The 26,089-nt window shown below is 40.9% G+C and overlaps 1 long non-coding RNA gene across 1 annotated transcript; it reads right to left on the bottom strand.

The window, feature by feature from the left end:
• Positions 1 to 3,619: 3,619 nt before the first annotated feature.
• LOC139753688 (uncharacterized) lies at positions 3,620 to 25,272 on the bottom strand. The gene is made up of 2 exons (XR_011713749.1): positions 25,042 to 25,272; positions 3,620 to 4,626 (listed from the first exon to the last, which is right to left on the bottom strand). It is a non-coding gene; the product is annotated as an uncharacterized lncRNA (long non-coding RNA).
• Positions 25,273 to 26,089: the final 817 nt, after the last annotated feature.

The raw sequence follows: 26,089 nt of genomic DNA, 5'->3' as shown, positions 1-26,089 counted from the left end.
ACACCTCCTGTGTTTGTCAAAATTCAAAAGGATTGCCCTGATAGAGCTGGGTAACAATTTACCCCTTTAGTTCCAACCTTATGAGGTGTATTAATAAGGTCACTATGAGAAGGAGGGGCATGACCTGGATACTCTAGAAAAACTAGAGTATCCCTTTGAGGTAGTGAAACTTGACTACTTTCCCAATTTTGAGCTTTTCCACTTTTCACAGTAACAGCACCTACTAACCTCATTGGTTACAATACTGTCACAGCAAAAAGGAAAATATTTGTAGCCAATGACAAAACATCATCATTTCACCTTAGTGCTCTCACCAGACTGGTCCTCCAAACACTAAAATGCATCTTAAATACCAAAGTGGAAAAGTAAACTGAAAACAACTATTTCTCATGAAACTAAAACATCATAAAAGAATAATGATACAACAAAGAAACATGCGACACAATCTCCACCTTATCCAGGGAGGAATAAATCATTACGATGGTAGCATATTAGTAAAATAATTATCTTATCAATGCACTCCAATCATACCCTTTTCAATTCTCCCTGAGTAAATCAAGAGTTATATCATATTTTTTGGGTCTTTTATCATTCCTAGATAATTTTCCATTTCATATGAAAAATATTTTGTGTGAAAGGAAAGAGTTGAGAGTAAATAAAGAAAAGCAAGATTATTTGGTTTAGCAGTGAAAAGAGAGAAGTTATTTAGAGCATGAGTCTGAATGGAGTAAACTTAGAGGAAGCAGAGTGTTTTAGATAACTGAGAGTGAATAAGACAATGAATCATACCTGAAGTGAGCCACACCACAGGTGGGTTAGGAGGCAAAGGACTTGGGTGCATAAAGAAATGTACTGTAAAGAAAAGTTACTTTGAGGGCAAAATGTTTGTACAGAAGTCCGTTAGTGCTGTATGGATGTGAGGCATCGGCCTTTGACAAAATTACAGAGAATAGGTACACTGTCAAAAATAGAATCTTTGAAGCAGGTTTATCAAATAAAAAAAACGACATAGTAAGAGCGAGAGGTGTGTTATGTTGAGAGAATTGAAGGGGGTGTGCTGAAATGGTTTGAACATATGGGGAGGATGAGTGAGGAAAGGATGACAGATGGTTTACGTGTCACAAGTAGAAGGGACAAAGAAAAGGGGGAAACCAAGGAGGAGGTGGAAGGATGGAGGGAAAGATGCTTTGAAGGCTCAGTGCCTAAACATGCAGGAGGGTGCAAGGCATTTGACACAGTACTGCATGGGAGACTGATTAAGAAGCTGGAATTCCAGGCAGGAATATGTGGAAGGGACCATAGAACACATGATAGAGAAGACTTCTCCATATGGGTTAGGGTCACCAGTGGAGCGCCTCAGGGTTCTGTTTTGGGACTATTACTCTTCATGATCTATGTGAATTATTTGCCTGACAGTATATGTTTATAAAAGAATTTGTTTGCAGATGATGCAAAACTATGAAGGAAATGAAGTGTGAGCAACATTGCACTTGCTTTCAAGGGAACCTAACCAGACTGATAAAATTCAACCTTAGCAAAAGCAAAGTAAGGAGGATGGGAAAAAGTGAAAGAAGGCCTCAATCTGATTATATCATATGGCAAGAAATAAGCTTCAAAATTCTGTGCGAGATGGACTTGGGAGTCAGCATCATCCCTAACCTACCATCAGAGTCCCATTTTAGTAGAATGGTAAAGAGACAATCTGTCTTATGTAAAATATCCGGACAGATAAAGATATATTTAGCAACCTCCTCATATCATACATAAGGCCAAAACTATTCCACAAGTTTCTCAAGTATAGTCACCTCATCTACAGAAGCAAAAAGAGCTAAGAGAGAAGGTCTAAATGAGGGCAACAAATATGCTACCGGGGAGTTCACCAGCTGTGGAAACTCTTTTGATGAAATACGACACTGCTTAACCCAGTTTCTCCCAATATTTTTTCTAAATCATGCTAGTTTCTCATTATCAAATTTCAAACATTACAATTCATCCCTGCAATAACATTCAACATATTGGGCATAACCATATCCTTATCTCTGTCCTGGAAACCCCACATACTGAACATGAAAAAATCTTTTCAAAAGCTGAGAATGTTTCATAAGTGTTGTAAATACTTCTCTTGTGAGCAGCTGTTCCGTATCTCCAAAAGCAAGAAGGCTTAGCTAATGAGACTCCAAAGTTGGTTTAAAACATGGTTGATGAAAGTCAATCCAAAAATATGTAAGTACTGAGGAAGGGACAAAGTGAGAGATGGCTCCAATATGAATATTACCAAGTAGGAAATAAGCTTCAATATTCTGTGAGAGAAGGGCTTGGGAGTCAACATCTTCCCTGTCTCTACCCTGTCACCAGAGTTCCATATCAGAAGAACAGTTAAAAAGAGACTGCCATCATATATCAAATAAACCTTCAAGTTCATGGATAAGGAAATATTTAGCAAGCTTTTCATATCCTGCATAAGGCCAAAACTAAAATATACTTCTCAGGTTTGGTCATCACTTCTTTATGCACAAAGAGCAATAGAGGACCAGAGGAGGGCAACTGAGACTGCTACCAGAGTTAAGATAGCTAAGTTACTGGGATAGGCTGGAGGCTTTAAATCTACACAACTTGCAACTTCTGAAGGGTGACCTGATAACAATCTTTAAGTTTTTAAACAGACTGATGGTGTGGACAGGGAAAAGTTCTTCAAGAGATGTAGGATAGAACAACCAGAGGACATGAAATTAGTAAAAAACTTGTCAAAAAGGATTTAAGAAATACTTTTCCCATATAAGAGGGGTATATGAATGAAACAGAATGACTGAGGACATGGTTAGTTCAAACAGCATACAGAAACTTTATAGGCTGTATGACAGAAAATGTTCAAAAGAATTGAAGTCTCACGAGTCAAAAACTTCCTCTCAGTACAGTATAAGTAGATAATTATGGGTTCCATTCACCTTAGTATGTAGTACTGCTAGCATGTCTAAGGTGGATCTACCTATTCCTTTCTTTTAGACAGAATGAAATCAAATGCCTTCCACTAGCCAGAATGAAATCAAAAGCCTTCCACTTTTATATCTCTCCATACCTTTCTATCTGCTCTAATGTTGCTGCCCTCTCTCTGTTTTACTAGTACCATTATGGCCACTGCTTTAGTGAGCAGTGCATGTTCCTGCCACTAAGGCTTAGACTTGTGGCATATGCATGGTTGCTGCTTCCTACAGATTCTGTGTAAACATCAACCACATGAAGACTGATTTACAATGCTCAATCCTTTCCTCAAGGAATGAAACTGTAGAAATTTCTTCCTTCTTTTGTCTTTCCCTCTTCCTACAACTTTACACTTGAAAGAGTAAGGCTGACAAGTGCCTTATACTCTAATTTTCTCTCATCCAAGATGGCAATGAATTAGGCATGTTTCTGCCTATATTACTGTATAACAGAAAAAATCTATGCAGACAGATCTTTCCCTTACTGTACTTCTGCATATTTTTGTGGAATGCATCAACTACCTCCAGCAGGAAATAGGTGCAATAGCAACAAATCATTATTGCTTTACAATCTTGAGAACTTCCAAGTAAAATATTTTTCAAGAAACGGTACTCACTGCAGGCATCAGTAACATGAAAAATTTCAATTTTCAACAAGTTTATAAAAGATATACACAATACAGACAGTTTATAATGTCACAGGGTATAATTTCTATTCCAGATAATTGTAAGGCCCTTCCCTTTTGCCTAAAAGCAGAGTTAAGTCTGGGAAACCTTAAGCTAAAAATTTTACTCCCATAAGGGGTGAATATTACCTTGGACCCAAGAGGCTGTATGCAACTGATCCTCCCCACAGAAACTGAAATATATTCAAAAACAATAAGTATATAAAGTGCTGCATCCACAGTTCATCTGCAATATTCATGAATTGATGCTAAGATCTTTAATAAATCTGAATTTGCCCCGATGAAATTGACCATTTCTCTTCACTTTGATTATCAAATGCTCTTCTCCTAAATGTGATACATCTTCTTTCAGAAACATCATATTTACTTCATTCCCCACCATACCATGTTCCTTTGCTTGATGTTTTACACATGCTGTATTACATATAAATGATCCTCCACATTTACAACAAAAATATGGATATTGTTTTGTGTGAGTCCTGATATGAAGATCTAATACTCCCTTTGTGGCAAAACTACGGTTACAAAAATCACAGCAAAAGGGTCTTTCACCAGTATGATACCTAATATGGCTTTCTAACTTAAACTTACTGTCATCTCTATAGTCACAATATGGACACAAAAAGTTCTTATTCCTCTTCCTCTTCTTTCCTCTGCCTGTCCTCTTAGTTGCATGCTTGAAGGATTTTTGACCAGGATGAACCTCCAGTTTAATATGGCTCTCACTTTCAAGCTCATCAACACTATCCTGTTGATTTTCAACACTGGTACTAGCCTCATTCTGAATATCAGTACACTCTAATGTAATGAGTTCCTTGAATTTCCAATCCATCATTGTTTGTTCATTCCAGTCTGGTTCTGCAACTGTAATTACAATACCAGTCTTATTTTCAGCCATTCTGGAGCACTATATTGTGACTATGAAATAGGAGTATATATCACCACAAGTCGCTCAGCCTCATCTGCAAGAGAAGAGGTTAAAGTGTAAATGTTTATTGATAATACCTTTTGTAGCCCATACGTAAAAAATTTTCATTAATATTCTGAATGTATCAGTGATAGGGAGACTATGGATGAAACATGATAATCAGCAGCCACAACTCCCTATTTATACATTATACATTCCAAGCAGAATAAACAAAAATTAGTACATAAAGTAACAAAAATATGGATGCTGCTCATCAAATAATCAAAATGAAATAAAATCTTTCCTAAAAGATCTCAACCAGTGCTGTAAAAGGATAATGCAAATTACTGGACTATTTATTCAAGCCAGCTACCAATTGCACTTAAGAATTAAAGAAAATGGGAAACAACTCTAACACCAATGCTAATAGTGACACCAGTGTCAGGGTACCTTCATAAACTCTAAATACACTTCAACAAGTTAAGAAATACAGTAACCACAGCAAAATCACAGCAATTCCTCAATATATTGATGAAATATTCACTTTTTTAGTACACTGAGAGAGCATGGGCAGCTGGGTCATCTCATTAAAGCTATAAACATATACACTCTTGACGCTAGCTCGCTAATGCAGGAAATGGTGAATATTCATTTTTTCTATTTATTTATTCTATTATACTTAGTCGCTGTCTCCCGCGTTAGCGAGGTAGCACAAGGAAACAGACGAAAGAATGGCCAAACCCACCCACATACACATGCACATACATAAATGCCCACACATGTACATATACATACCTATACATTTCAACATATACGTACACAGACATATACATATATACACATGTACATATTCATACTTGCTGCCTTCATCCATTCCCATCGCCACCCTGCCACACATGAAACAGCACCTTCCTCACCCTGTGTGCACGCGAGGTAGCGCTAGGAAAAGACAACAAAGGCCACATTCGTTCACACTCAGTCTCTACCTGTCATGTGCAATGCACCGAAACCACAGATCCCTTTCCACATCCCAGCCTCACAAAACTTTCCATGGTTTACCCCAGATGCTTCTTATGCTCTGGTTCAATCCACTGACAGCACGTCAACCCCGGTATACCACACCATTCCAATTCACTCTGTTTCTTGCATGCCTTTCGCCTTCCTGTATGTTCAGACCCCGATTGCTTAAAATCTTTTTCACTCCATCCTTCCATCTCCAACACAGTCCCCCATCTCTTCCCGCTCCCGCGCCTCTGACACACACATATATGGATGGGGTGGTTAGGGAAGTGAATGGAAGTTTTGGAGAGTGGGGTAAGTACTCCAGTCTCTTGTGGCTTGGGAAGTGAATCAGTTGTTGTTTGCTGATGCTACAACACTGGTGGCTGATTCGGGTGAGAAACTGCAGAAGTTGGTGACCGAGTTTGGCAAAGTGTGTGAAAGAAGAAAGTGGAAAGTAAATGTGAAAAAGAGCAAGGTTATTAAGTTCAGTAGGGTTAGGGGACAAGTTAATTGGGAGGCAAGTTTGAATGGAGAAAAACTGGAAGAAGTGAAGTGTTTTAGATATTTGGGAGTAAACTTAGCAGCGGATGGAACCATGGAAGCGGAGGTGAGACAGAGGGTGGGGGAGGGGGCACAGGTTCTGGAAATGTTGAAGAATGTTTGGAAGGTGAGAATGTTATCTCAGAAAGCAAAAATGGGTATGTTTGAAGGAATAGCGGTTCCAACAATGTTATACGGTTGGGAGGCATGAGCTATGGATAGGGTTGTGCGGAGGAGGGTGAATGTGCTGGAAATGAAATGTTTGAGGACAATATGTGGTGTGAGGTGGTTTGATTGCGTAAGAAATGAAAGGGTAAGAGAGATGTGTGGTAACAGAGAGTGTGTGGGTGAGAGAGCAGAAGAGAGAGTTGAAATGGTTTGGACACATGAAGAGATTGAGTGAGGAAAGATTGACCAAGAGGATATATGCATCAGAGGTGGAGGGACCAAGAAGTGGGAGACCAAATTGGAGGTGGAAGGATGGAGTGAAAAAGATTTTGAGGGATCGGGGGCCTGAACATATAGGAAGGTGAAAGACATGCAAAGAATAGAGTGAAATGGAATGATGTGGTTTATCGGGGTCGACGCGCTGTCAATGGATTGAACCAGGGCATGTGAAGTGTCTGGGGTAAACCATGGAAAGGTCTGTGGGGCCTCGATGTGGAAAGGGAGCTGTGGTTTTGGTGCATTACACATGATAGCTAGAGACTGACTGAGTGAGAACAAATGTGGCATTTTTTGTCCTTTCCTGGTGCTACCTTGCCAGGGGGGAGCTTTTTCATGTGTGGTGGGGTGGCTCCAGGAATGGATGAAGGCAGCAAGGATCAATATGTACTTGTGTATATATGTAATATGCATATGTCTGCATTACGTGTATGTATGTATGCAGTGAAATGTATAAGTATGTATATGTGTGTGTGTGGGCATTTATGTCTATGATTGTGTATGTGGGTGGGTTGGGCCATTCCTTGTATGTTTCCTTACGCTACCTCACTAATGTGGGAGACAGCAATTAAGTATAATAAATTAATATATATATAAATATATATATATATTTTTTTTTTTTTTTATTTTTTTTATACTTTGTCGCTGTCTCCCGCGTTTGCGAGGTAGCGCAAGGAAACAGACGAAAGAAATGGCCCAACCCCCCCCCATACACATGTACATACACACGTCCACACACGCAAATATACATACCTACACAGCTTTCCATGGTTTACCCCAGACGCTTCACATGCCTTGATTCAATCCACTGACAGCACGTCAACCCCTGTATACCACATCGCTCCAATTCACTCTATTCCTTGCCCTCCTTTCACCCTCCTGCATGTTCAGGCCCCGATCACACAAAATCTTTTTCACTCCATCTTTCCACCTCCAATTTGGTCTCCCTCTTCTCCTCGTTCCCTCCACCTCCGACACATATATCCTCTTGGTCAATCTTTCCTCACTCATTCTCTCCATGTGCCCAAACCATTTCAAAACACCCTCTTCTGCTCTCTCAACCACGCTCTTTTTATTTCCACACATCTCTCTTACCCTTACGTTACTTACTCGATCAAACCACCTCACACCACACATTGTCCTCAAACATCTCATTTCCAGCACATCCATCCTCCTGCGCACAACTCTATCCATAGCCCACGCCTCGCAACCATACAACATTGTTGGAACCACTATTCCTTCAAACATACCCATTTTTGCTTTCCGAGATAATGTTCTCGACTTCCACACATTTTTCAAGGCTCCCAAAATTTTCGCCCCCTCCCCCACCCTATGATCCACTTCCACTTCCATGGTTCCATCCGCTGCCAGATCCACTCCCAGATATCTAAAACACTTCACTTCCTCCAGTTTTTCTCCATTCAAACTCACCTCCCAATTGACTTGACCCTCAACCCTACTGTACCTAATAACCTTGCTCTTATTCACATTTACTCTTAACTTTCTTCTTCCACACACTTTACCAAACTCAGTCACCAGCTTCTGCAGTTTCTCACATGAATCAGCCACCAGCGCTGTATCATCAGCGAACAACAACTGACTCACTTCCCAAGCTCTCTCATCCCCAACAGACTTCATACTTGCCCCTCTTTCCAGGACTCTTGCATTTACCTCCCTAACAACCCCATCCATAAACAAATTAAACAACCATGGAGACATCACACACCCCTGCCGCAAACCTACATTCACTGAGAACCAATCACTTTCCTCTCTTCCTACACGTACATATATATATATATATATATATATGGTGAAGAGCTTGTAGATTTATGTGCTGAAAAAGGACTGATGATTGGGAATACCTGGTTTAAAAAGCGAGATATACATAAGTATACTTATGTAAGTAGGAGAGATGGCCAGAGAGCGTTATTGGATTACGTGTTAATTGACAGGCGTGCGAAAGAGAGACTTTTGGATGTTAATGTGCTGAGAGGTGCAACTGGAGGGATGTCTGATCATTATCTTGTGGAGGCTAAGGTGAAGATTCGTATGGGTTTTCAGAAAAGAGGAGTGAATGTTGGGGTGAAGAAGGTGGTGAGAGTAAGTGAGCTTGGGAAGGAGACCTGTGTGGGGAAGTACCAGGAGAGAATGTGTACAGAATGGAAAAAGGTGAGAACAATGGAAGTAAGGGGAGTCGGGGAGGAATGGGATGTATTTAGGGAATCAGTGATGGATTGCGCAAAAGATGCTTGTGGCATGAGAAGAGTGGGAGGTGGGCTGTTTAGAAAGGGTAGTGAGTGGTGGGATGAAGAAGTAAGAGTATTAGTGAAAGAGAAGAGAGAGGCATTTGGACGATTTTTGCAGGGAAAAAATGCAATTGAGTGGGAGAAGTATAAAAGAAAGAGACAGGAGGTCAAGAGAAAGGTGCAAGAGGTGAAAAAAAGGGCAAATGAGAGTTGGGGTGAGAGACTATCAGTAAATTTTAGGGAGAATAAAAAGATGTTCTGGAAGGAGGTAAATAGGGTGCGTAAGACAAGGGAGCAAATGGGAACTTCAGTGAAGGGCGTAAATGGGGAGGTGATAACAAGTAGCGGTGATGTGAGAAGGAGATGGAATGAGTATTTTGAAGGTTTGTTGAATGTGTCTGATGACAGAGTGGCAGATATAGGGTGTTTTGGTCGAGGTGGTGTGCAAAGTGAGAGGGTTAGGGAAAATGATTTGGTAAACAGAGAAGAGGTAGTAAAAGCTTTGCGGAAGATGAAAGCCGGCAAGGCAGCAGGTTTGGATGGTATTGCAGTGGAATTTATTAAGAAAGGGGGTGACTGTATTGTTGACTGGTTGGTAAGGTTATTTAATGTATGTATGACTCATGGTGAGGTGCCTGAGGATTGGCGGAATGCGTGCATAGTGCCATTGTACAAAGGCAAAGGGGATAAGAGTGAGTGCTCAAATTACAGAGGTATAAGTTTGTTGAGTATTCCTGGTAAATTATATGGGAGGGTATTGATTGAGAGGGTGAAGGCATGTACAGAGCATCAGATTGGGGAAGAGCAGTGCGGTTTCAGAAGTGGTAGAGGATGTGTGGATCAGGTGTTTGCTTTGAAGAATGTATGTGAGAAATACTTAGAAAAGCAAATGGATTTGTATGTAGCATTTATGGATCTGGAGAAGGCATATGATAGAGTTGATAGAGATGCTCTGTGGAAGGTATTAAGAATATATGGTGTGGGAGGCAAGTTGTTAGAAGCAGTGAAAAGTTTTTATCGAGGATGTAAGGCATGTGTACGTGTAGGAAGAGAGGAAAGTGATTGGTTCTCAGTGAATGTAGGTTTGCGGCAGGGGTGTGTGATGTCTCCATGGTTGTTTAATTTGTTTATGGATGGGGTTGTAAGGGAGGTAAATGCAAGAGTCCTGGAAAGAGGGGCAAGTATGAAGTCTGTTGGGGATGAGAGAGCTTGGGAAGTGAGTCAGTTGTTGTTCGCTGATGATACAGCGCTGGTGGCTGATTCATGTGAGAAACTGCAGAAGCTGGTGACTGAGTTTGGTAAAGTGTGTGGAAGAAGAAAGTTGAGAGTAAATGTGAATAAGAGCAAGGTTATTAGGTACAGTAGGGGTGAGGGTCAAGTCAATTGGGAGGTGAGTTTGAATGGAGAAAAACTGGAGGAAGTGAAGTGTTTTAGATATCTGGGAGTGGATCTGTCAGCGGATGGAACCATGGAAGCGGAAGTGGATCATAGGGTGGGGGTGGGGGCGAAAATTTTGGGAGCCTTGAAAAATGTGTGGAAGTCGAGAACATTATCTCGGAAAGCAAAAATGGGTATGTTTGAGGGAATAGTGGTTCCAACAATGTTGTATGGTTGCGAGGCGTGGGCTATGGATAGAGATGTGCGCAGGAGGATGGATGTGCTGGAAATGAGATGTTTGAGGACAATGTGTGGTGTGAGGTGGTTTGATCGAGTAAGTAACGTAAGGGTAAGAGAGATGTGTGGAAATAAAAAGAGCGTGGTTGAGAGAGCAGAAGAGGGTGTTTTGAAATGGTTTGGGCACATGGAGAGAATGAGTGAGGAGAGATTGACCAAGAGGATATATGTGTCGGAGGTGGAGGGAACGAGGAGAAGAGGGAGACCAAATTGGAGGTGGAAAGATGGAGTGAAAAAGATTTTGTAGTGATCGGGGCCTGAACATGCAGGAGGGTGAAAGGAGGGCAAGAAATAGAGTGAATTGGAGTCATGTGGTATACAGGGGTTGACGTGCTGTCAGTGGATTGAAGCAAGGCATGTGAAGCGTCTGGGGTAAACCATGGAAAGCTGTGTAGGTATGTATATTTGCGTGTGTGGACGTGTGTATGTACATGTGTATGGGGGGGGGGTTGGGCCATTTCTTTCGTCTGTTTCCTTGCGCTACCTCGCAAACGCGGGAGACAGCGACAAAGTATAAAAAAAAAAAAAAAAAAAAAAAAAAAAATATATATATACATATATATATATATATATATATATAGGGTTGAGGGTCAAGTCAACTGGGAGGTAAGTGTAAATGGAGAAAAACTGGAGGAAGTGAAGTGTTTTAGATATCTGGGAGTGGATTTGGCAGTGGATGGAACCATGGAAGCGGAAGTGAATCATAGGGTGGGGGAGGGGGCGAAAGTTCTGGGAGCGTTGAAGAATGTGAGGAAGTCAAGAACATTATCTCGGAAAGCAAAAATGGGTATGTCTGAAGGAATAGTGGTTCCAACAATGTTATATGGGTGCGAGGTATGGGCTATGGATAGAGTTGTGCGGAGGAGGGTGGACGTGCTGGAAATGAGATGTTTGAGGACGATATGTGATGTGAGGTGGTTTGATCAAGTAAGTAATAATAGGGTAAGAAAGATGCGTGGAAATAAAAAGAGTGTGGTTGAGGGAGCAGAAGAGGGTGTTTTGAAATGGTTTGGTCACATGGAGAGAATGAGTGAGGAAAGATTGACCAAGAGGATATATGTGTCAGAGGTGGAGGGAACGAGGAGAAGTGGGAGACCAAATTGGAGGTGGAAAGATGGAGTGAAAAAGATTTTGAGTGATCGGGGCCTGAACATGCAGGTAGGTGAAAGGCGTGCAAGGAATAGAGTGAATTGGAAAGATGTGATATACCAGGGTCGACATGCTGTCAATGGATTGAACCAGGGCATGTGAAGTGTCTGGGATAAACAGTTGAAAGTTCTATGGGGCCTGGATGTGGAAAGGGAGCTGTAGTTTCAGTGCATTATTACATGACAGCTAGAGACTTAGTGTGAACAAATGTGGCCTTTGCTGTCTTTTCCTAGCGGTACCGCACACACATGCGGGGGAGGGGGTTGTTATTTCATGTGCGGCGGGGTGGCAATGGGAATAAATAAAGGCAGACAGTATGAATTATGTACATGTGTATATATGTATATGTCTGTGTGGGTATATATATGTATACGTTGAGATGTATAGGCATGTATATGTGCGTGTGTGGACGTGTATGTATATACATGAGTATGTGGGTGGGTTGGCCCATTCTTTCGTCTGTTTCCTTGCGCTACTTTATCTATAGCCCACACCTGCATATATATACACACACACACACACACACACACACACACATATATATATACATGTACATTTCTTCTTCTTTCATACTATTCGCCATTTCCCGCATTAGCGAGGTAGCGTTGAGAACAGAGGACTGGGCCCTTGAGGGAATATCCTCACCTGGGCCCCTTCTCTGTTCCCTCTTTTGGAAAATTAAAAAAAAAAAGTGAGAGGGGAGGATTTCCAGCCCCCCGCTCCCTCCCCTTTTAGTCGCCTTCTACGACACGCAGGGAATACGTGGGAAGTATTCTTTCTCCCCTATCCCCAGGGATAACATGTATATATATATATATATATATATATATATGTATATATATATATATATATATATATATATATATATGTGTGTGTGTGTGTGTGTGTATGTATGTATGACTTGTGTTTCTCTCTTGTGTCTCCCCTGGAGATGTGGTTGTTGCGCGGGGGGTGCACTTGGGAGCTTGTCGTGTTTCATTTTCCCATGGACTCATGGGAATATCTTGATCAGGCGCAAAATTGTGATCCTTTCCAATATGTACATATACATATATGTATATATATATATATATATATATATATATATATTTTTTTTTTTTTTTTTTTTTTTTTTTTTTTTTATACTTTGTCGCTGTCTCCCGCGTTTGCGAGGTAGCGCAAGGAAACAGACGAAAGAAATGGCCCCCCCCCCCATACACATGTACATACACACGTCCACACACGCAAATATACATACCTACACAGCTTTCCATGGTTTACCCCAGACGCTTCACATGCCTTGATTCAATCCACTGACAGCACGTCAACCCCTGTATACCACATGACTCCAATTCACTCTATTCCTTGCCCTCCTTTCACCCTCCTGCATGTTCAGGCCCCGATCACACAAAATCTTTTTCACTCCATCTTTCCACCTCCAATTTGGTCTCCCTCTTCTCCTCGTTCCCTCCACCTCCGACACATATATCCTCTTGGTCAATCTCTCCTCACTCATTCTCTCCATGTGCCCAAACCATTTCAAAACACCCTCTTCTGCTCTCTCAACCACGCTCTTTTTATTTCCACACATCTCTCTTACCCTTACGTTACTTACTCGATCAAACCACCTCACACCACACATTGTCCTCAAACATCTCATTTCCAGCACATCCATCCTCCTGCGCACATCTCTATCCATAGCCCACGCCTCGCAACCATACAACATTGTTGGAACCACTATTCCCTCAAACATACCCATTTTCGCTTTCCGAGATAATGTTCTCGACTTCCACACATTTTTCAAGGCTCCCAAAATTTTCGCCCCCTCCCCCACCCTATGGTCCACTTCCGCTTCCATGGTTCCATCCGCTGACAGATCCACTCCCAGATATCTAAAACACTTCACTTCCTCCAGTTTTTCTCCATTCAAACTCACCTCCCAATTGACTTGACCCTCACCCCTACTGTACCTAATAACCTTGCTCTTATTCACATTTACTCTCAACTTTCTTCTTCCACACACTTTACCAAACTCAGTCACCAGCTTCTGCAGTTTCTCACATGAATCAGCCACCAGCGCTGTATCATCAGCGAACAACAACTGACTCACTTCCCAAGCTCTCTCATCCCCAACAGACTTCATACTTGCCCCTCTTTCCAGGACTCTTGCATTTACCTCCCTTACAACCCCATCCATAAACAAATTAAACAACCATGGAGACATCACACACCCCTGCCGCAAACCTACATTCACTGAGAACCAATCACTTTCCTCTCTTCCTACACGTACACATGCCTTACATCCTCGATAAAAACTTTTTACTGCTTCTAACAACTTGCCTCCCACACCATATATTCTTAATACCTTCCACAGAGCATCTCTATCAACTCTATCATATGCCTTCTCCAGATCCATAAATGCTACATACAAATCCATTTGCTTTTCTAAGTATTTCTCACATACATTCTTCAAAGCAAACACCTGATCCACACATCCTCTACCACTTCTGAAACCGCACTGCTCTTCCCCAATCTGATGCTCTGTACATGCCTTCACCCTCTCGATCAATACCCTCCCATATAATTTACCAGGAATACTCAACAAACTTATACCTCTGTAATTTGAGCACTCACTCTTATCCCCTTTGCCTTTGTACAATGGCACTATGCACGCATTCCGCCAATCCTCAGGCACCTCACCATGAGTCATACATACATTAAATAACCTTACCAACCAGTCAACAATACAGTCACCCCCTTTTTTAATAAATTCCACTGCAATACCATCCAAACCTGCTGCCTTGCCGGCTTATATATATATATATATATATATATATATATATATATATATATATATATATATATATATATATATAACATATATATATATCTTCTTTCATACTATTCGCCATTTCCCGCGTTAGCAAGGTAGCGTTAAGAACAGAGGACTGGGCCTCTGAGAGAATATCCTCACCTGGCCTCGTTCTCTGTTCCTTCTTTTGGAAAAATTGAAAAAAAACGAGAGGGGAGGATTTATTTATTTATTTTCCTTTGTCGCTGTCTCCCGCGTTTGCGAGGTAGCGCAAGGAAACAGAAGAAAGAAATGGCCAAACTCACCCCCATACACATGTATATACACACACGTCCACACATGCAAATATACATCCTATACATCTCATTGTACACATATATATACATACACAGACACATACATATATACCCATGCACACAATTCACACTGTCTGCCTTTATTCATTCCCATCGCCACCTCGCCACACATGGAATACCGTCCCCCTCCCCTGTCATGTGTGCGGGGTAGCGCTAGGAAAAGACAACAAAGGCCTCATTCGTTCACACTCAGTCTCTAGCTGTCATGCAATAATGCCCGAAACCACAGCTCCCTTTCCACATCCAGGCCCTACACAACTTTCCATGGTTTACCTCAGACGCTTCACATGCCCTGATTCAATCCACTGACAGCACGTCAACCCTGGTATACCACATCGATCCAATTCACTCTATTCCTTGCCCGCCTTTCACCCTCCTGCATGTTCAGGCCCTGATCACTCAAAATCTTTTTCACTCCATCTTTCCACCTCCAATTTGGTCTCCCACTTCTCGTTCCCTCCACCTCCGACACATATATCCTCTTGGTCAATCTTTCCTCACTCATTCTCTCCATGTGCCCAAACCATTTCAAAACACCCTCTTCTGCTCTCTCAACCACGCTCTTTTTATTTCCACACATCTCTCTTACCCTTACATTACTTACTCGATCAAACCATCTCACACCACACATTGTCCTCAAACACCTCATTTCCAGCACATCCACCCTCCTGCACACAACACTATCCATAGCCCACGCCTCGCAACCATACAACAATGCTGGAACCACTATTCCTTCAAACATACCCATTTTTGCTTTCCGAGATAATGTTCTTGACTTCCACACATTCTTCAAGGCTCCCAGGATTTTCGTCCCCTCCCCCACCCTATGATTCACTTCCGCTTCCATGGTTCCATCCGCTGCCAGATCCACTCCTAGATATCTAAAACACTTTACTTCCTCCAGTTTTTCTCCATTCAAACTTACAAACGTATATAATTTTCCAAAAGAAGGAACAGAGTGGGGCCAGGTGAGGATATTCCAAAAAAGGCCCAATCCTCTGTTCTTAACCCTACCTCGCTAACGCGGGAAACGGCGAATAGTTTAAAAGAAAAAAAGATATATATATATATATATATATATATATATATATATATATATATATATATATATATATATATATATTTTTTTTTAATTTTCCAAAAGAAGGAATAGAGAAGAGGTCCAGGTGAGGATATTCCCTCAAAGGCCCAGTCCTCTGTTCTTAACGCTACCTCGCTATCGCGGGAAATAGCGAATAGTATGAAAAAAAAAAAAAAAAATAAAATAAAAGAATGAGTGCTCAAATTACAGAGGTATAAGTTTGTTGAGTATTCCTGGTAAATTATATGGGAGGGTATTGATTGAGAGGGTGAAGGCATGTACAGAGCATCAGATTGGGGAAGAGCAGTGTGGTTTCAGAAGTGGTAGAGGATGTGTGGATCAGGTGTTTGCTTTGAAGAATGTATGTGAGAAATACTTAGAAAAGCAAATGGATTTGTATGTAGCATTTATGGATCTGGAGAAGGCATATGATAGAGTTGATAGAGATGCTCTGTGGAAAGTATTAAGAATATATGGTGTGGGTGGCAAGTTGTTAGAAGCAGTGAAAAGTTTTTATCGAGGATGTAAGGCATGTGTACATGTAGGAAGAGAGGAAAGTGATTGGTTCTCAGTGAATGTAGGTTTGCGGCAGGGGTGTGTGATGTCTCATTGGTTGTTTAATTTGTTTATGGATGGGGTTGTTAGGGAGGTGAATGCAAGAGTTTTGGAAAGAGGGGCAAAAATGAAGTCTGTTGTGGATGAGAGAGCTTGGGAAGTGAGTCAGTTGTTGTTCGCTGATGATGCAGCACTGGTGGCTGATTCATGTGAGAAACTGCAGAAGCTGGTGACTGAGTTTGGTAAAGTGTGTGAAAGAAGAAAGTTAAGAGTAAATGTGAATAAGAGCAAGGTTATTAGGTACAGTAGGGTTGAGGGTCAAATCAATTGGGAGGTAAGTTTGAATGGAGAAAAACTGGAGGAAGTAAAGTGTTTTAGATATCTGGGAGTGGATCTGGCAGCGGATGGAACCATGGAAGCGGAAGTGAATCATAGGGTGGGGGAGGGGGCGAAAATCCTGGGAGCCTTGAAGAATGTGTGGAAGTCGAGAACATTATCTCGGAAAGCAAAAATGGGTATGTCTGAAGGAATAGTGGTTCCAACAATGTTGTATGGTTGCGAGGCGTGGGCTATGGATAGAGTTGTGTGTAGGAGGGTGGATGTGCTGGAAATGAGATGTTTGAGGACAAAGTGTGGTGTGAGGTGGTTTGATCGAGTAAGTAATGTAAGGGTAAGAGAGATGTGTGGAAATAAAAAGAGCGTGGTTGAGAGATCAGAAGAGGGTGTTTTGAAATGGTTTGGGCACATGGAGAGAATGAGTGAGGAAAGATTGACCAAGAGGATATATGTCTCAGAGGTGGAGGGAACGAGGAGAAGTGGGAGACCAAATTGGAGGTGGAAAGATGGAGTGAAAAAAATTTTGAGTGATCAGGGCCTGAACATGCAAGAGGGTGAAAGGCAGGCAAGGAATAGAGTGAATTGGATCAATGTGGTATACCGGGGTTGACGTGCTGTCAGTGGATTGAATCAGGGCATGTGAAGCGTCTGAGGTAAACCATGGAAAGCTGTGTGGGGCCTGGATGTGGGAAGGGAGCTGTGGTTTCGGGCATTATTGCATGACAGCTAGAGACTGAGTGTGAACGAATGAGGCCTTTGTTGTCTTTTCCTAGCGCTACCCCGCACACATGAGGGGGGAGGGGGATGGTATTCCATGTGTGGCGAGGTGGCGATTGAAAATGAATAAAGGCAGACAGTGTTAATTATGTGCATGGGTATATATGTATGTGTCTGTGTGTGTATATATATGTGTACATTGAGATGTATAGGTATGTATATCTGCATGTGTGGACGTGTGTGTATATACATCTGTATGGGGGTGTGTTGGGCCATTTCTTTTGTCTGTTTCCTTGTGCTACCTCGCAAACGCGGGAGACAGCGACAAAGCAAAATAAAAAATAATATAATGAATGAGTGTGTTAGTGGTTTTGATGCACGAGACCGGGTTATAGTGATGGGTGATTTGAATGCAAAGGTGAGTAATGTGGCAGTTGAGGGAATAATTGGTATACATGGGGTGTTCAGTGTTGTAAATGGAAATGGTGAAGAGCTTGTAGATTTATGTGCTGAAAAAGGACTGATGATTGGGAATACCTGGTTTTAAAAAGCGAGATATACATAAGTATACTTATGTAAGTAGGAGAGATGGCCAGAGAGCGTTATTGGATTACGTGTTAATTGACAGGCGTGCGAAAGAGAGACTTTTGGATGTTAATGTGCTGAGAGGTGCAACTGGAGGGATGTCTGATCATTATCTTGTGGAGGCTAAGGTGAAGATTTGTATGGGTTTTCAGAAAAGAAGAGTGAATGTTGGGGTGAAGAGGGTGGTGAGAGTAAGTGAGCTTGGGAAGGAGACCTGTGTGAGGAAGTACCAGGAGAGACTGAGTACAGAATAGAAAAAGGTGAGAACAATGGAAGTAAGGGGAGTGGGGGAGGAATGGGATGTATTTAGGGAATCAGTGATGGATTGCGCAAAAGATGCTTGTGGCATGAGAAGAGTGGGAGGTGGGTTGATTAGAAAGGGTAGTGAGTGGTGGGATGAAGAAGTAAGAGTATTAGTGAAAGAGAAGAGAGAGGCATTTGGACAATTTTTGCAGGGAAAAAAATGCAATTGAGTGGGAGATGTATAAAAGAAAGAGACAGGAGGTCAAGAGAAAGGTGCAAGAGGTGAAAAAAAGGGCAAATGAGAGTTGGGGTGAGAGAGTATTATTAAAATTTAGGGAGAATAAAAAGATGTTCTGGAAGGAGGTAAATAAAGTGCGTAAGACAAGGGAGCAAATGGGAACTTCAGTGAAGGGCGCAAATGGGGAGGTGATAACAAGTAGTGGTGATGTGAGAAGGAGATGGAGTGAGTATTTTGAAGGTTTGTTGAATGTGTTTGATGATAAGAGTGGCAGATATAGGGTGTTTTGGTCGAGGTGGTGTGCAAAGTGAGAGGGTTAGGGAAAATGATTTGGTAAACAGAGAAGAGGTAGTGAAAGCTTTGCGGAAGATGAAAGCCGGCAAGGCAGCAGGTTTGGATGGTATTGCAGTGGAATTTATTAAAAAAGGGGGTGACTGTATTGTTGACTGGTTGGTAAGGTTATTTAATGTATGTATGACTCATGGTGAGGTGCCTGAGGATTGGCGGAATGCGTGCATAGTGCCATTGTACAAAGGCAAAGGGGGATAAGAGTGAGTGCTCAAATTACAGAGGTATAAGTTTGTTGAGTATTCCTGGTAAAGTATATGGGAGGGTATTGATTGAGAGGGTGAAGGCATGTACAGAGCATCGGATTGGGGAAGAGCAGTGTGGTTTCAGAAGTGGTAGAGGATGTGTGGATCAGGTGTTTGCTTTGAAGAATGTATGTGAGAAATACTTAGAAAAGCAAATGGATTTGTATGTAGCATTTATGGATCTGGAGAAGGCATATGAGAGAGTTGATAGAGATGCTCTGTGGAAGGTATTAAGAATATATGGTGTGGGTGGCAAGTTGTTAGAAGCAGTGAAAAGTTTTTATCGAGGATGTAAGGCATGTGTACGTGTAGGAAGAGAGGAAAGTGATTGGTTCTCAGTGAATGTAGGTTTGCGGCAGGGGTGTGTGATGTCTCCATGGTTGTTTAATTTGTTTATGGATGGGGTTGTTAGGGAGGTGAATGCAAGAGTTTTGGAAAGAGGGGCAAGTATGCAGTCTGTTGTGGATGAGAGAGCTTGGGAAGTGAGTCAGTTGTTGTTCGCTGATGATACAGCGCTGGTGGCTGATTCATGTGAGAAACTGCAGAAGCTGGTGACTGAGTTTGGTACAGTGTGTGAAAGAAGAAAGTTAAGAGTAAATGTGAATTAGAGCAAGGTTATTAGGTACAGTAGGGTTGAGGGTCAAGTCAATTGGGAGGTAAGTTTGAATGGAGAAAAACTGGAGGAAGTAAAGTGTTTTAGATATTTGGGAGTGGATCTGGCAGCGGATGGAACCATGGAAGCGGAAGTGAACTGTAGGGTGGGGGAGGGGGCAAAAATTCTGAGAGCCTTGAAGAATGTTTGGAAGTCGAGAACATTATCTCGGAAAGCAAAAATGGGTATGTTTGAAGGAATAGTGGTTCCAACAATGTTGTATGGCTGCAAGGCATGGGCTATGGATAGAGTTGTGCGGAGGAGGGTGGATGTGCTGGAAATGAGATGTTTGAGGACAATATGTGGTGTGAGGTGGTTTGATCGAGTAAGTAATGTAAGGGTAAGACAGATGTGTGGAAATAAAAAGAGTGTGGTTGAGAGAGCAGAAGAGGGTGTTTTGAAATGCTTTGGACACATGGAGAGAATGAGTGAGGAAAGATTGACCAAGAGGATATATGTGTCAGAGGTGGAGGGAACGAGGAGAAATGGGAGACCAAATTGGAGGTGGAAAGATGGAGTGAAAAAGATTTTGAGTGATCGGGGCCTGAACATGCAGGAGGGTGCAAGGCATGCAAGGAATAGAGTGAATTGGAACAATGTGGTATACCGGGGTTGACGTGCTGTCAGTGGATTGAATCAATGCATGTGAAGCGTCTGGGGTAAACCATGGAAAGTTGTGTGGGGCCTGGATGTGGAAAGGGAGCTGTGGTTTTGGGCATTATTGCGTGGCAGGTAGAGAATGAGTGTGAACGAATGGGGCCTTTGTTGTCTTTTCCTAGTGCTACCTCGCACACATAATGGGGGAGGGGGAAGGTATTCCATGTGTGGCGAGGTGGCGATGGGAGTGAATGGGGGCAGACAGTGTGAATTGTGTGCATGGGTATATATGTATGTGTCTGTGTATGTATATATATGTGTACATTGAGATGTATAGGTATGTATATTTGTGTGTGTGGACGTGTGTGTGTATACATTGTGTATGGGGGTGGGTTGGGCCATTTCTTTTGTCTGTTTCCTTGCGCTACCTCACAGACGCGGGAGACAGCGACAAAGCAAAATAAAAATAATAATAATAATAATAATAATATATATATATATATATATATATATATATATATATATATATATATATATATATATATATATATATATATATATTATACTTGATCATCATTTCCCTCATCAGCAAGGTAGTGCCAGGAAACAGACAAAGAAAGACCCTTTCACTCATATACATATATGCACATACATGTACATATCAACATATATATACATATACACACAGACATACATAAATATATGTACATATTCATGCTTGCCTTCATCCATTCCCAGCGCCACACTGCCCCACAGGAAACAGCATCGCCACCCCCTGCACCAGCAAGGTAGCACCAGGTAAAAAGACAAAAAAAAAAGACCACAGTCATTCATGGTCTCTAGCTGTCAGGTGTAATGCACCAAAACCACAGATCTTTCCATGGTATACCCCAGACGTTTCACATGCCCTAGTTCATTCAGTCCACTGACAGCATGTCAATCCCGATATACCACATCATTCCAATTCACTCTATTCCTTAAACACCTCTCGCCCTCCGCATGTTCAGGCCGTGATCAGTCAAAATCTTTTTCACTCCATCCTTCTATCCTTCCATTTTGTCTCACAGGTTTCCTTGTTCCCTCCACTTATGACATGTCATATTTGTCAATCTTTTCTCACTCATTCTCTCCATATGTCTAAACTTTTTTTTTCATAAATATTCGCCATTTCCTGCGTTGGTGACATAGTATTAAGAACAGAGGACTAAGCCTTCGAGGGAAAATCCTCACTTGGCTTTATTCTCTGTTCCTTCTTTTAGAAAAGTAAAAACTGGAGGGGATGATTTTCAAGCCCCCCCAACACTCACCCCTCTTAGTCACCTTCTATGACACACAGAGATCACATGAAAAGTACTCTTTCTCCTCTATCCCTAGGGATATATATATATATATATATATATATATATATATATATATATATATATATATTTTTTTTTTTTTTATTTATTATACTTTGTCGCTGTCTCCCGCGTTTGCGAGGTATATATTTTACTTTCTTTCAAACTATTCGCCATTTCCTGCATTAGCGAGGTAGCTTTAAGAACAGAGGATTGGGCCTTTGAGGGAATATCCTCATCTGGCCCCCTTCTCTGTTCCTTCTTTGGGAAAAAAAAAAAAAAAAATAAGATGGGAGGATTTCCTGCCCCCCACTCCCTTCCCTTTTAGTCGCCTTCTACGACACGCAGGGAATACGTGGGAAGTATTCTTTCTCCCCTATCCCCTATTTCACTCATATGTGACAAAATAGCTTCTATAGTTGCACTTTACAAAGGAAATTAACCACACAGGGATTTTTCTAACATTACCAGTGTGAGCTTGAGATTAATTCAACAATGGGTGAAGAAATTTAATGATAGTGGTGGCACCATAACACCAACCCATGTGAAATGCCCTGAGAAGATTAAAAAACTTCTCCATGTATTCTGAATGTTCTTAAATACCAAGTGAATGCAGAATGACATTCAAGTGCACAAGAATTAAAAGAAAAAAATTGTAGACTGCTCAGTCATATGTTGGTAAGGACCATGTAGTGCTACTTACAGGAGAACCCTAAATACTAGAGGTGCTGGCTGCATCCCAAACCACTTGTAAACCATCACCAGAAGAAACGAGTTGATTTTTGCAAAAAAAAAAAGGTATGTAGTGTGGGATATGGCTAAGTTCAGAAGTGCCTTGTGGGGAGATAAGTCCACCTTTTCAGAGACAGGTAGCCACGGCAGGAATGTGTACGGTTGACCAGACTTAACTTATGTATGGGAATATTTTACTTATTATGTTGTTGGTCACTTTGTGGTATTGCCTAAGAATCAAATTAAGAACAGACATAGTTACCTTGAGCTACTGTGTGATCATCTTCCAGGCTCATTCAAAAAGTGCAAGGCCTACTCGTTCATGCAGGATGGGGTTAAGGCATGTATAGAGCATTAGACTGGGGAAGAGCATATATATATATATATATATATATATATATATATATATATATATATATATATATATATATATATATATATATATTTTTTGCTTTGTCGCTGTCTCCCACGTTTGCAAGGTAGCGCAAGGAAACAGACAAAAGAAATGGCCCAACCCACCCCCATACACATGTATATACATACACGTCCACACACGCAAATATACATACCTATACATCTCAATGTACACATATATATACACACACAGACACATACATATATACCCATGCACACAATTCACACTGTCTGCCTTTATTCATTCCCATCGCCACCTCGCCACACATGGAATACCATCCCCCTCCCCCCACATGTGTGCGAGGTAGCGCTAGGAAAAGACAACAAAGGCCCCATTCGTTCACACTCACACTAGCTGTCATGCAATAATGCCCGAAACCACAGCTCCCTTTCCACATCCAGGCCCCACACAACTTTCCATGGTTTACCCCAGACGCTTCACATGCCCTGATTCAATCCACTGACAGCACATCAACCCCAGTATACCACATCAATCCAATTCACTCTATTCCTTGCCCGCCTTTCACCCTCCTGCATGTTCAGGCCCCGATCACTCAAAATCTTTTTCACTCCATCGTTCCACCTCCAATTTGGTCTCCCACTTCTCCTCGTTCACTCCACCTCCAACACATATATCCTCTTTGTCAATCTTTCCTCACTCATTCTCTCCATGTGCCCAAAGCATTTCAAAACACCCTCTTCTGCTCTCTCAACCACGCTCTTTTTATTTCCACACATCTCTCTTACCCTTACATTACTTACTCGATCAAACCACCTCACACCACACATTGTCCTCAAACATCTCATTTCCAGCACATCCACCCTCCTGCGCACAACTCTATCCATAGCCCACGCCTTAAATATATATATATATATATATATATATATATATATATATATATATATATATATATATATATATATATATTTATCTATTTATTTATTTATTTGGCTTTGTCGCTGTCTCCTGCGTTTGCGAGGTAGCGCAAGGAAACAGACGAAAGAAATGGCCCAACCCACCCTCATACACATGCATATATATACACATCCACACACGCAAGTATACATACCCATACATCTAAATGTACACATATATATACACACACAGACACATACATATATACACATGCACACAATTCACACTGTCTGCCTTTATTCATTCCCATCGCCACCTCGCCACACATGGAATAACATCCCCCTCCCCCCTCATGTGTGCGAGGTAGCGTTTCAAGTTTCAGTTTTCTAAATTATTTCTTACATTTTTCATATATATATGTGTATATGTATGTGTATGTATATGTACTATCCCTGGGGATGGGGAAGAGAGAGAGTGCTTCCCACGCATTCCTCACATGTCGTAGAAGGCGACTAGAGCAGGGGGCCAGAAATCCTCCACTTCTTGTATTTTAACTTTCTAAAATGGGATATATATATATATATATATATATATATATATATATATATATATATATATATATATATGATATAATCTGTACCCAACACCAGGTAACCAATTTATCAACCACCCCCTAGGGGTTACAGAACCAATGCTGATTTTTAATCTTTTTACCCTACAATTTCCCTCTAATTCAAAGCCCTGTCACTTTACGAAAACTTTAACTTGGTAAAGCTAAAAGAGATACGCCTAAACTCCCACATCCACCATCACCCATACACATTGTAACAATGCATCTCTTAAAGATTTCTTTGAATTCTATCATCTAAAAACGGAGCATCAACAAAGTAGGAAATTACCATGCTTTTCATGTTTTGTATTTCTTACAAGTGTGCTACCATTTCCAGCATAAACAATCCTTGCACGCATATCCCTCACTACTATCGCTCCTTTGATATAGTTCTAAACTACAAGGCTGATAATCACACTCCCTGACTTCTTACTGTATTCTTTAACCATAATAACAACACTGCAACTCATAATCACTCAACATCCAAATCATTAGTGATGCGGAGCTAAACTGGACTTTTGCCACCGCTGGTTATCGGGGTGTCAAGCTTATCACCTGCCACAGTCATTAAGGCCCTCAACAAGTCATAACCATCTCTCGAAAAATCTTCTCTATACTTTCAGGTGTTCAAAATAATTCTAAGATCCTTACAGTTCGCAGCGAATATTATCAGACTACCCATATCAACATCAATAAATCATCAATAATTTTTGTCATTTTACCTGTCTTCCATTTTAAATGATAAAGGAATCATCCTCCGAGGCTTCACTATTCGTTCCTACTGCTCCAACACGATATCATACCCGGTGACACGAGCAACGTAAGAAATTTAACAACTATTCCCACCATTTTTACTTCTGGTGCTGCTGCGGGTCAATGTTTACAATAGGAATATGCACTTAAGAGGCGTAACTCTATCTTAGTTGCATATTCTTATATATAACGTCAAGGGCTACGACACAGTGCCATCTTACGGCGTGCAACATAGTTAAAGGTGGTAATCATAGAAAATGGTCACATTCTTCGGTCATAGAGAATTATGTTGTTATGGAGAACATTAATATACCTAATTGCTTTTCAGGATCATTTTAGATAATACACCGTCATATATACATTGTTATGAGAATCTGTACACTTTCCAAATGCTCTTTTCATGTGATGATTTTATCTTGTTTTCCTTGTATATTAAGAGTTTTGAATGATGATTTTATCTTGTTTTCCTTGTATATTAAAAGTTTTGAACTTTCGAATCTGCTTCCTTAAAAGCGGTTCCTCTGCGAATATATGATTTGTCTTTAACAATTAGACACAGCATTTCTATTTACACAATTTTCCGATAATATTTCTGCTGTAAAGATGTACATAAAAAATACAGCACAGCATATACAAGCCACCTGCTATACAAAAGTTATATGTAAAACATACAAATTGTAAGAAAAATCAATCATGAGCAGAACATGCAATACTTGCATCCTGGAAACTGAATATGCACAAATGTTTCGTGGATGCAACACAACATAAAGTCAAGAATAAAATATTTGCACAGAGAGCTGTGGTTACACATTAATATGCAAGAACAAACACATGGTAAAAGAAAATGTAACAAATGGACACATATAAACACGCACGTATGTGTAATGGAAAAAAATTCAAGAGAACAATGTAAGGGAACAGTTCATATATATATATATATATATATATATATATATATATATATATATATATATATATATATCTTTTTTTTCTTTCAAACTATTCGCCATTTCCCGC

Source organism: Panulirus ornatus, chromosome 15 (assembly GCF_036320965.1).
Source record: "Panulirus ornatus isolate Po-2019 chromosome 15, ASM3632096v1, whole genome shotgun sequence".
NCBI lineage: Eukaryota > Metazoa > Arthropoda > Malacostraca > Decapoda > Palinuridae > Panulirus > Panulirus ornatus.
The sequence above is the reverse complement of the archived record's forward strand: the minus strand, read 5'-3'. Positions and strand labels throughout refer to the sequence as shown.